Source organism: Pelodiscus sinensis, chromosome 12 (assembly GCF_049634645.1).
Source record: "Pelodiscus sinensis isolate JC-2024 chromosome 12, ASM4963464v1, whole genome shotgun sequence".
Classification (NCBI taxonomy): Eukaryota; Metazoa; Chordata; order Testudines; family Trionychidae; genus Pelodiscus; species Pelodiscus sinensis.
The window spans coordinates 3,958,781-3,970,971 of record NC_134722.1 but is presented as its reverse complement, the minus strand read 5'-3'; positions in this window follow the sequence as shown (position 1 = coordinate 3,970,971).

Sequence of the window (12,191 nt, the reverse complement as noted above, 5' to 3'; positions counted from 1 at the left end):
TTCTCTTGTAAATGTCATCTCCTCTACCAGATGTCACTTACATTTTTATTTAGCATTGCTATATGGCTCCCAAGGACACAAATTTGAAATTAAAGGCCCCCCTCCCCTCTGCAGTAAAATTGATGTGCCTCGAAGGATCTAACAGGAAGGCCTTTTAAAGCTTTCTTTTATCCCTGCTGCGGCTGTGTATTCATCACGCCCCTCGCTCAGGTGGGGCATTAAAGCCAGGCTGCTGAGGTTCATTTCGGGTCCTTGTGTCTCTTTGCTGTGCCTGCTCACACCCACGGACCAGTCCCATGCTTGGGGACCTCTCCCTAACGGGCCTGATCCTTAGTTAATCCCTGCCCAACCTTACCAAAGCGGCATGTGGTTTTAGTTTCTCTGATTTGGGGGGGTCTGCAATGCTCCCCGCGCCCCGAATTTGCCCCGTACTGCCTTGAGCAATCCAGCCCTCTTCCTGGAACGTTCGGCTGAGCAATAAATAGAGCCAGGTGTGGCTATAACATGTGTATCGACATCCGCGTCTGTATCCGCAGCACTGACGTCTGTGGCTCTAAAGCGGACAGCCGCCAATGTGCAGGGCTCTAGATACAACATTTGTACCCGCCAAAATAAGCTGTAGATCCCTGCCTCCGCACATGTGGATCCCGGCGGCTGCCCGCAGATGTGCGGGGCTCTGCTGGTAAGGGCCGTTGCACCTTTGTCGAGACAAAAGCACAGCAGCGGGGGCTTTAACGGGAGATGATCAAAGTCAAACTCCGCACTGGGTTGATTTTCTAATAAAGGCAAAGCAAGTTTAGTTACTCAGCGAGAGGGCTCGTCCGTGAGATCCGGGGTGAAGGCCAAAACGGTTACAAGCAAACGAAAGAGAAATGTGCTTTCTAGTGGCTAAGACGTACCAGGCTAGTGATGGTGCCATGGTGGCTTTCTTCTGTCTCCTTGTAGCATGGCACCACTGCGGTGGGTGTAGTGAGTTTGGCAGGTCTGAAACAGAGAAATGAGCCCCCTCCACTTCTGCTCAGCAGCCCCCCTCCTCCTGGCTTCACCAGCCCCTTGTTTGGTATTTACCTGAATTCCTTCGCTTGCTCGCTCTCTGCCTGCCTTACCTCTCCCCTGAGCTCCCTGGATTGCCAGTGAAATATTGCCACTCCCAGGGCACTCTGCTTATCCCCGATTGCTTTCTTCCCTCCCTGTCCCTGCTCTCCCCCCACCCACCCTCTGTGACGGCACGTTGGGGTTTTCCCGTCTCCTGCACCCCCATAATGGCACAAACAGACTCCACCAGCCAGTAGAACAGAGGGAGTTTATTGCTTCTCCAGGATACAGCACAGCACAGATGTAATGTGGTTACAGGAACTGGGGCTAAGAGGCCTCAGTGCCCCCCTTTGAGATGGGAGATGGCTGGGCCCTACAATCCCAGTCCCTCCCTAGCTCCTTCTCCCCTGCTTCCCAGACAGAAACTAAAGGCCGACCCTTCCAGCCCTGCCCCCCAGCCAGGGGCGGCATCCCACCTTCCTTTGTTCCTCTCCCTGGGGGGTAACTGGTAGAACATTGTCCTGCATTTTGCTTCAACTACCCCAGACTAACACGGCTACATTTCTATCACTACGCAGCAGCCAGTGGGGGTCACCCCCAGCCCAAGTCTAGCAACCAGCAAGGTACCCCCACTGCGTCACACCCCCCGCTGCCCTTTCCTCTCTGCTTGTGTGTATCAGCAGCAGCTCTGCCCACAACCTCTGGGTTTGTTGAATCCAGAGCAGCCGTTTTCAACCTTTTTTCTCGTGACCCAGTTGAAGAAAATCGCTGATGCCGCAACCCACCATCATTTGACTGGAGTGTGGGCTGCGGGGTGGGGCTGAGGGTGGGAGCTTTGGAGCGTGGGAGGGGGCTCCGGCTTTGGGGGGAGACAGGTCGGGCTTCCCTCCAGCGGCTCCTGGGGAGGGGGGCAGCTTCCTGCCTCTCCTGGCCCTGCGGACCAGGCTGCCCCCAGAAGCAGCCGGCAGCAGGTTTGCAGCCAGTGGGGGTGCGGGGCTAGTGCTCAGGGCAGGGGCAGTGCACGGAGCCCTGTGTGCTCCCCCCCACACATAGGAGCCAGGCTTGTTGCCGGCTGCTTCTGGGGTGCAGCACAGTTTGCGGTGCCAGGCCAGTCCGGGAGCTGCCTTAGCGCACACACCACCCCCCAACGGCTCACCTGATCCCCCTGCAGCAACGAGCCCCAGGGCCCGGCATCCCACGACCCGATCCTGGGTCACGCCCTGTCCTGTGAAAACCCGGATCTAGTGCTTGCCTCTTTCTCCCCTCTCCTCTCCATGGCCCTTGGGGTGTTTCCCTTCGTCCCCGCTCGGTTTTGTCCCATGCTGCCCAGGAGTCTGGTCTTGTCTTGGCCCCTCGGGCGTGGTTTTAATTCCCCGCCGGCGGCGCTGGCCCATCCTTGGCAGTAGGAGGGGGCTCCATTGCTTTGCCTGCGGCCTGCCTCTCTGGACCTGCTCCCGCCCCCCTCAGTGGGGTGAGGGCAGTTATGTGGGTTCTCAGGGCCTGGTTGGTTTTTCTGGCTCCCTGAAATCCAGAGCAGGGAATGTGCCATTCGCCTCGGTACCTTCCCCAGCCTGCCGGTCTCACGCCCGGGGGGCTAAGTCCCGGGGACCAAAGGGTTCACTAGGACTCAGTTCCCTCCCCTGCCCCTTTCCAGGGGCTCAGGGCAAGGACTGTCAATTACCCAGCTGGTAGGATGTAGCCCTGGCCTAGCGCCTGCTTCTCTGTCCTCTCGGCATGTTGCATAGCTCCGAATGGGACCCTGGGGGCAGGCCAGGTGGGGTCACTGAGCCATGCCCGGGGCTTGCAGGCCTGGGGGAGCGTGGCTGGGGAGGGGGGCAATTGAAGCGTTCCTCCAGCCAGTTGCTGATTTGCTCCAGTGCTTAGCACAGACTCTGCCCTGGGTTAGCCTGCCCCCTTTCCCTCGGAGCGCTGTCTGGGCCGCCCCTCCGCCTCGGGAGAGCGACTCCGTGGGGAAGGAGCTGCGCTGTGATAGCTGCATGGCTCAGTGTCCCATCCTGGCCCTGGCTAGCCAGCCGCGGGGAGGTGTCCGTGGTGCCATTCTCCTAAGCCAGCCACCGTAACTAGGGTTGCCAGATGGTCTCCCAAAAAATACCGGACATGCAGTATTTTTGTCGAGCCCCCCCCCCCAAAAAAAGAGGAATGTGGACTCTCCCCCTTGCACCCCCCAGCCACTCCTCCCGTCCTCCCTGTCCCTCCTCCCCCGGTTCTGACGCGCCCAGAGCGGCGATCGCAACCCTGGACTCCCAGGCTGGGAGGCGGGGCCACGATGAGCACTGGGGGCCGGCTTGGTGGCCACTCCCCCCGCCCCCGCCAGGCTTCTGCGCAATCACAGGCTCCCAGCGCCGATCGTGGCCCCGCCTCCCAGCCACTCCCCCCGCCCCCGCCAGGCTTCTGCGCAATCACAGGCTCCCAGCGCCCATCGTGGCCCCGCCTCCCAGCCACTCCCCCCGCCCCCGCCAGGCTTCTGCGCAATCACAGGCTCCCAGCGCCCATCGTGGCCCCGCCTCCCAGCCGCTCCCCCCGCCCCCGCCAGGCTTCTGCGCAATCACAGGCTCCCAGCGCTGATCGTGGCCCCGCCTCCCAGCCACTCCCCCCGCCCCCGCCAGGCTTCTGCGCAATCACAGGCTCCCAGCGCCGATCGTGGCCCCGCCTCCCAGCCACTCCCCCCACCCCCACCAGGCTTCTGCCAATCACAGGCTCCCAGCGCCGATCGTGGCCCCGCCTTCCAGCCACTCCCCCCGCCCCCACCAGGCTTCTGCCAATCACAGGCTCCCAGCGCCGATCGTGGCCCCGCCTTCCAGCCACTCCCCCCGCCCCCACCAGGCTTCTGCCAATCACAGGCTCCCAGCGCCGATCGTGGCCCCGCCTCCCAGCCACTCCCCCCGCCCCCGCCAGGCTTCTGCGCAATCACAGGCTCCCAGCGCCGATCGTGGCCCCGCCTCCCAGCCACTCCCCCCACCCCCACCAGGCTTCTGCCAATCACAGGCTCCCAGCGCCGATCGTGGCCCCGCCTTCCAGCCACTCCCCCCGCCCCCACCAGGCTTCTGCCAATCACAGGCTCCCAGCGCCGATCGTGGCCCCGCCTTCCAGCCACTCCCCCCGCCCCCACCAGGCTTCTGCCAATCACAGGCTCCCAGCGCCGATCGTGGCCCCGCCTTCCAGCCACTCCCCCCGCCCCCACCAGGCTTCTGCCAATCACAGGCTCCCAGCGCCGATCGTGGCCCCGCCTTCCAGCCACTCCCCCCGCCCCCACCAGGCTTCTGCCAATCACAGGCTCCCAGCGCCGATCGTGGCCCCGCCTTCCAGCCACTCCCCCCGCCCCCACCAGGCTTCTGCCAATCACAGGCTCCCAGCGCCGATCGTGGCCCCGCCTTCCAGCCACTCCCCCCGCCCCCACCAGGCTTCTGCCAATCACAGGCTCCCAGCGCCGATCGTGGCCCCGCCTTCCAGCCACTCCCCCCGCCCCCACCAGGCTTCTGCCAATCACAGGCTCCCAGCGCCGATCGTGGCCCCGCCTTCCAGCCACTCCCCCCGCCCCCACCAGGCTTCTGCCAATCACAGGCTCCCAGCGCCGATCGTGGCCCCGCCTCCCAGCCACTCCCCCCGCCCCCGCCAGGCTTCTGCGCAATCACAGGCTCCCAGCGCCGATCGTGGCCCCGCCTCCCAGCCACTCCCCCCACCCCCACCAGGCTTCTGCCAATCACAGGCTCCCAGCGCCGATCGTGGCCCCGCCTTCCAGCCACTCCCCCCGCCCCCGCCAGGCTTCTGCACAATCACAGGCTCCCAGCGCCCATCGTGGCCCCGCCTCCCAGCCACTCCCCCCGCCCCCGCCAGGCTTCTGCCAATCACAGGCTCCCAGCGCCCATCGTGGCCCCGCCTCCCAGCCGCTCCCCCCGCCCCCGCCAGGCTTCTGAGCAATCACAGGCTCCCAGCGCCCATCGTGGCCCCGCCTTCCATCCGTTCCCCCCGCCCCCACCAGGCTTCTGCCAATCACAGGCTCCCAGCGCCCATCGTGGCCCCGCCTTCCATCCGTTCCCCCCGCCCACACCAAGCTTCCATCCGGTGCGCAGCCGGAAAAATCAGAGAATACTGGACATTGCACGTGTCCGGTATTTTCTGATTTTTTTTACCGGACAAAGAGCACAAATACCGGACTGTCAGGTACAATACCGGACACCTGGCAATCCTAGCCATAACCCCCCTGCCTGGGCTGCACGGGGGAGGGAAGGAGCATCTGGGGAGAAAGCACACGAGAGCCCCATTCCTCTGACCTGCCAGGGGCACCCCTACCAAAGCCAGAACTAGCACTAGGAGAGGCCACCCTCCCTACCGCCCCATACACGGAGCAGAGCTCTGGTGCCAGGGAGAATCTGTCCAGTGGGGGGCACCGTTGTTCAGCATCAGTTCGCCTCCCCACTGCTGCTGGAGCGTGATGCTATAAACCAGGGGTGGGGAGCCTGAGGCCTGCAGGCTGGATGCGGCCCCCGGCTTGCCTGGATCCAGCCATCGAGGCACAGGGCTCCTCCCTCAGCTCAGGTTCCCAGCCGGTGGGATTATGGAGCTAGCGCTCGGGGCAGGGCAGGGAGCCCTGTGCACTCTCTCCTCCCATATCTGGGAGCTGGGCCTTCTGCCGTCCGCTTCTGGGGTGCAGCACAGTCTGCAGTGCCAGGAAAGGCAGGGAGCTGCCTTAGCCCGCCCCCTCCTTCTCCCCCAGCTCACCTGATCTCCCTGCAGCCATGAGCCTTTGTGCCCAGCATCCTAAAACCCAGCCCTGGGTCATGTCCCGTTATAGCCGTCCCCTTCTCCCCCAGCTCACCTGATCTCCCTGCAGCCATGAGCCATTGTGCCCGGCATCCTAAAACCCAGCCCTGGGTCATGTCCCGTTATAGCCGCCCTCCCTCCCCCGGCTCATCTGATCCCCCTGCAGCCATGAGCCATTGTGCCCGGCATCCTAAAACCCAGCCCTGGGTCATGTCCCATTATAGCCGCCCTCCCTCCCCCGGCTCATCTGATCCCCCTGCAGCCATGAGCCGTTGTGTCCGGCATCCTAAAACCCAGCCCTGGGTCATGCCCCATTGTTGGAAAACCCCAGGGCTAGCCTGACTCGGGATCGGGTGACCACACCGTGGCCCGCTTGGATTTCTCTGCTGTCATGGCACCATGCACCATGGTCATGCAGAACTTCTCAGGAGCACGGGGGGCTGAGCCCCAAACTGCAGCGATGGCGGCAGGATCAGGATCACGGCTGGCAAATGTCCCTGTGTTATTGTAGGTCCCTCCTCTGCTCCGCTCCCCTCCCTTCTGGCTAACTGCACAGCGGTGAACAAGGCAGCAACGCTCTGCTTTGGAGGGGGAATCCCCAGGCCAGCCGCCCTGCAGCAAAGGGCAGGATGTGGAGAGCCACTGGGCAGATTCCTGGAGACTCCGGTGGCTGCAGGGGCCGGTATGTTACCCCGACTGTGTAGCCCCCCCCCCCCCCTGAAGAAGTCAGAGATGGGCCTGAGTCAAACACCTCTGAGCCTGGACCTCGGAATCTGGCTGCGGATTTCACAGCGAGAGGCTGTCTCTGATCAACGCTGAGCTGTGCGCTGCGTGGGTCAACCCTAACTCCAGGGCCGTGTCCTGCCCCGGCCGAGCCCCCACCCGCTCCTGGCAGCCCTTCCTCTTCCCGCTCGGCTGCCTGAGGATGGAACAGACCCTCCAGGGGTTTCCAGCGGGCCTGGCCAGTCCGAAGGGCCCCTTTGCACAGCCCCCAGCTCTGGAGCCAAGAGACGTGTCTTGTGACTAAGCCCCTGGCCCGCGTTCGCTGAGCGGCGCGCCGACGTGGCTCGTGGAGGAGGCATCTCTTCCTGCTGCCAGGCCGGGTGACTCAGCTGGGGTGGGGGCCAGCCCCGTGGTGCCTGGCATTGCATTTGCCTCCCAGGCGGGGCAGGCTCCGGTATTGGCTGCAGGAAGTGGCTGGACACTGATGGAGAGTTAGTGGCTCAGGGCTGCTGCGCTGTCCCTTCTGCCCAGGGAGCTCGATGGCCCATGAGCAGGAACCCGCTGTGCAAAGTGGAGGGCAGGGGCGCCTGGCCGGCCGGGCTGGAAGGTTACCAAAGGGAGGACCAGACCTGAACTCAGCACCAAGGGGGTATCGGCCGGCCCTGCCAGCTGGGCAGCTGCCTGGGTTTGACGGAGCTCGCACTCCAGTGCCATGGGGAGGCCTGGCAGCAGAGTGTAGCTGGGGCGGAGGGGGGGTCCTCTGAAGGAGCAAAGGCAGAGCGGGGCCTGGGGCCACCCAGGAGTGGATCCTTGATGAGTCAGTCCTGTGACTGCTGCATAACTGTAGGAGACAGCAGTGCCACTGGGGCACCCGGGCACCTTCGCCTTCCCTCCTCCCCAAATTCTGCCCCGGTCTGGGTCAGGCCAAGGGAGCCGGAGGTGCCACACGGGGCAGGTGGAGGGCTCTGTCTCCCCCTGGGGCAGAGGGAGCGTCCCTGCTGTGCCTACAGAGTGAGCTAGGAACATGGGCCAGGCCTGGCACCCCCAGAGCTCCCCAGCTCTGTCCCTGGCAGGGCGGCCCCATTGTACACACCCCTGCCTCCCTAGTCCTGGGCCCCCCGTCTCCACGCCCTCCCCCTCGCATGCCTAGCCCCGGAGCAGCCGGTATCCGCGCTGCTCGATAACTCTGACTCCACAGGCCTCTCCCCTCGGACTAGCTCCCTGCCATTCATCTTCCCTTCACGCCTGGCGGGCCCGGGCCGAGTTGCCAGGAATCCTGGTTCTTTACGGCTCGCTGGAGCCTGGGGTGGAGACGCCCGTTCCCCGGCTGCTGCCTGTCAGGCGCGGAAGCCCCAGGCTGTCTCAGCTACATGCACGGAGAAGAGAGGGGAGGCAGAAAATGTGGGGGTGGGGTGGAGGAGATGGAGGGCTGGGCCCCTCCCTGGGTGGAAGCATCAGCTAGGGGTCCTGAGCATCACCCTGCAACTCCACACACCCCCTCTCCCCCTCCGCTTAGCGGACCCTGGGGGCTGTACCTGCCTCATGAGCATCCTGTTTTCTGGCCCCCTAGACATGAGCTAGTCAATATATTTGGCAGCCTACTGGGCCCAAAGGCTTCTGCCATCTGCGTTGTCTGTTCCAGGCTAGGAAGGATGGCCCAATGGTCAGAGCCCTCACACAGAGCCCAGGAGAGCTGTGTTCAAGTCTCTGCTCTATTGCAAATCCCTTGGGGAAAGTCTCTCTGTGCCTCAGTTTCCCATCCATACCCTGAGTGTAAATGGCCTGCTGGAGGGGTGGCGAGGAGAAATAGCCACCCCCGGAGTGGGTGCCAGGCCTGAGCGAAGGGGTGAGCTCGCTCGGCTGTGGCTGGCTGGCTGGCAAGGAGAACAGCCCAGCCCCTTTCCTGAGGGGAAGGCAGGCCTTAGGCCTGGCTGGTGGAGCTTGTCAGGCAGGCGGCAGGGGCAAGGGGAGAGGCCTGTGGAGTCAGAGATATCGAGCAGAGCAGATACTGGCTGCTTTGGGGCTAGGCCTACGATGGGGGGGGAGGGGTACAGGGTTAGGGAGGCAGGGGTATGGTAGGAGTCAGAGGGGACCACAAGCTAAATATGAGTCAACAGTGTGAGCCTGTTGCAAAAAAACCAAACATGATTCTAGGCTGCACTCACAGGAGTGTTGTGAACAAGACACGAGAAGTCCTTATTCTTCTGCTCTGCTCTGCTCTGCGCTGATGAGGCCTCCGTTGGAGTCTTGTGTCCAGTTCTGGGCACTGCATTTCAAGAAGGATGTGGAGAAATTGGAGAGGATCCAGAGAAGAGCAACAAGAATGAAGCAAGGTCTAGAGAACACGAGCTGTGTGGGGAGGCTGAAAGAACTGGGCTTGTTTAGTTTGGAAAGGAGACGATTGAGGGGACATGAGAGCCGTTTTCAAGTATCGGAAAGGGTGTGACAAGGAGGTGTGAGAAAAATTGTTCTCCTTGGCCCCTGAGGATGGGACAAGAGGCAATGGGCTTACATTGCAGCGAGGTTTAGACTGGACATTAGGAAAAACTTCCTGCCTGTCAGGGTGGTTAAACACTGGAATAAATTGCCAAGGGAGGTTGTAGAATCCCCATCTCTGGAGATATTGAAGAGCAGGTTGGACAGACACCGGGCAGGGATGGTCTAGACAGTACTGGGTCCTGCCGTGAGGGCAGGGGACTGCACTCAATGACTCTTGAGGTCCCTGCCCATTCTCGTGATCTATGAGTCTATGGCTCTATGAAGCCAGGCCTCCTTGGGCACTGGGTGCTGATGGGAAGGAGGTGGCTCTGAGAGCCCAGAGGGCAAGTGGATTGACAGCTTGTGGGGGCTGAGAATTCAGCCTGAGGGCAGGAAAAGGCTTCTTTATGTTGTGTGTGTTTGGGAGCACCTGGGGTGGGGGTGTTCAACATTCGTAGGGACCTGGCTGGAGGCTGAGCCGTAGGCTAGCAGAGTGGGCCGGAAACGCTGCAAACTGGCAGAGCAGCTGCAGCGCCTGGCTCTGCCCAGAGCGGGAGCACAGGGGCTGTGTACCTCAGCCCGGTGAGGGGGGGTCTAGGGCAGGGGGTGTCTCCAGGGGTTCACGCCCACACACACACACCCCGAGAGCCAGAGCCTTTGCTGGCCCCCTCAAGGGGTGGGCTTGGGGCCTGGCGTGGCTGCTGCAGGCAGGGCCCTGGGAAGCAGGCGGCGAGATGCGGCCCCGAGGGCGTCCTGTGGCCGTCGCTGGCTGGGCTTGGCCAGACGCCCTGAGGCGCAGATGGGGGGGGCTGTTCCTGACTCCGTGGGCTGAGGAGTTGGGTTCACTGTCTCACCATGCTCCCCCGCCCTGCATGGCTCCCGCAACGGGGACTGCCCCTGCCCCGGGTCAGCAGGAGGCGATAGCAACAGCAGGTCTGGGTTCCCTGGCCCCACGCACCAGCCTTTGGGAGCCGCGTGGTGCCCGCCTGTCACAAGCCAGGCCTCCTACACCGTGTGGGGGGGGCCACTGAGCCCCCGGCAACCACAGTTGCCAATTAGGGAGCTAATTAGGGGGAGATGGAGGAACCCGCCGGTGGGAGCGGAGTGAGGTGGCCTGGTGCAGGCGGGTGGCTGAGACCGAGCCCTGGGCGTTCCACGTGGGCTTAGGTGACGCGTGCTAGCACCCGAGAGGGGCACCGTGTCCTGCCAAAATTGTAATTGCTCACTGGGTGCTCCCTCATGCCCCCTCCCTGTTCCTCTGGGTGGCCCTCCCTGCACCCCCTCCCCCACAGGCACCAGGGGCCGATGTGCGTGGGACCTACCGAGGCGCAGCAGAGCCCTGACTGGACACGGCGTTCGTGGTTCCCCTCCACGGGCCTCGGCGGAGCCTGCAGCTTCCCTCCACCGGCTACTCCTGCCCTTTGCACAGGCTGTTGGGGTTAGTTCTTTCCTCCCACGTCCCACCCAGGGAAAGCTCCGGCTCTCCCTTCCCGGAGGGAGCTCGGTCCTCCTCTCGCGCTGCTGGGAGCCGGCGTAACTCGGCTGCGGTCAGGGCGCGACAGCGGCAAAGGCGAGGGAAGGGGGGAGGGGGAGCTCCTCGTTCTGTCAGGGCTGATCTCCAGCGTCACAGGGCCATGGCCCTACCTGCCAGTGGCCATGCGGGGTCAGCCCAACGGTTCCCCTAGCCCGGGATTGTCTCAGACAGGGCCAGGCACTTTCGGGGGAATGAGCAGAACGGGACAATTGATGGAGTGATCCGTCCGCTGTTGGCCTCTCCCACCTTTCGGTTTAGGGACACGCGGGGCATGGGAGCTGGGCATGGGGTTGTGTTCAGTGTTCCTTGTAAGCTGAGCGCCTGGGTGGCCACCCAGGAGAGATCCGGGTGCTGCCAGCTGATTGGTAGAGTGCTCACAGCTGACCACAGCCAGCAGCATGTGTTTTGATTGATGGTGCACATCTGCAGATGCTTTGGTGCACATAACAACATTTATTCTGCACATGGATGGAAAAACTTAGAGGGAACATCGGTTGTGTTCCTGACCATCTTGGCTACCAGCCATTGATGGACCTACCCTCCATGAACTTACCTAATTCTTTGTTGAAGTCAGTTATATGTTTGTGTTTGCAACCTCCTTGGGCAAGGAGTTCCACCGGTGGGCTGTGCATTGTGCCAAGCAATACTTCCTTTGGTTTGTTTTAAACCTGCTGCCTGGTAATGTCCTTGGGTGACCTCCAGCTCTTGTGTTCTGGAAGGCGGTGAATAAGAGTTCCCTTTCTCCACCCGCTCACAATTTTATAGACCTCTGTCCTATTATCTTTTTTCCAAGCCCAACAACCCCGGCCTTTTTCATCTCTCCTCCAATGGAAGCTTCTTCCACCCCCTCATTGTTTTCGTGGCCCTTCTTTGCAACTTTTCCAACGGAGCAGCTAGGCGCACCTGCCGCGTTCCATAGAATCATAGAACACTAGGACTGGAAGGGACCTCGAGAGGTCGTCGAGTCCAGTCCCCTGCCCTCATGGCAGGACCAAATACTGTCTAGGCCATCCCTGATAGACATTTATCTAACCTGCTCTGAAATATCTCCAGAGACGGGGATTCCACAACCTCCTTGGGCAATTTATTCCAGTGTTTGACCACCCTGACAGTCAGGAAGTTTTTCCTAATGTCCAACCTAAACCTCCCTTGCTGCAGTTTAAGCCCATTGCTTCTTGTTCTATCCTCAGAGGCCAAGATGAACAAGTTTTCTCCCTCGTCCTCATGACACCCTTTTAGATATCTGAAAACTGCTATCATGTCCCCCCTCAATCTTCTTTTTTCCAAACTAAGCAAACCCAGTTCTTTCAGCCTTCCTCTATAGCTCATGTTCTTTAGACCTTTAATCATTCTTGTTGCTCTTCTCTGGACCCTCTCCAATTTCTCCACATCCTTCTTGAAATGCGGTGCCCAGAACTGGACACAATACTCCAACTGAGGCCTAATCAGTGCAGAGTAGAGCGGAAGAATGACTTCTCGTGTCTTACTCACAACACACCTGTTAATACATCCCAGAATCATGTTTGCTTTCTTTACAACGGCATCACACTGCTGACTCATATTCAGCTTGTGGTCCACTATAACCTCTAGATTCCTTTCTGCCGTACTCCTTCCTAGACAGTCCAGGTGTGGGCAGGCC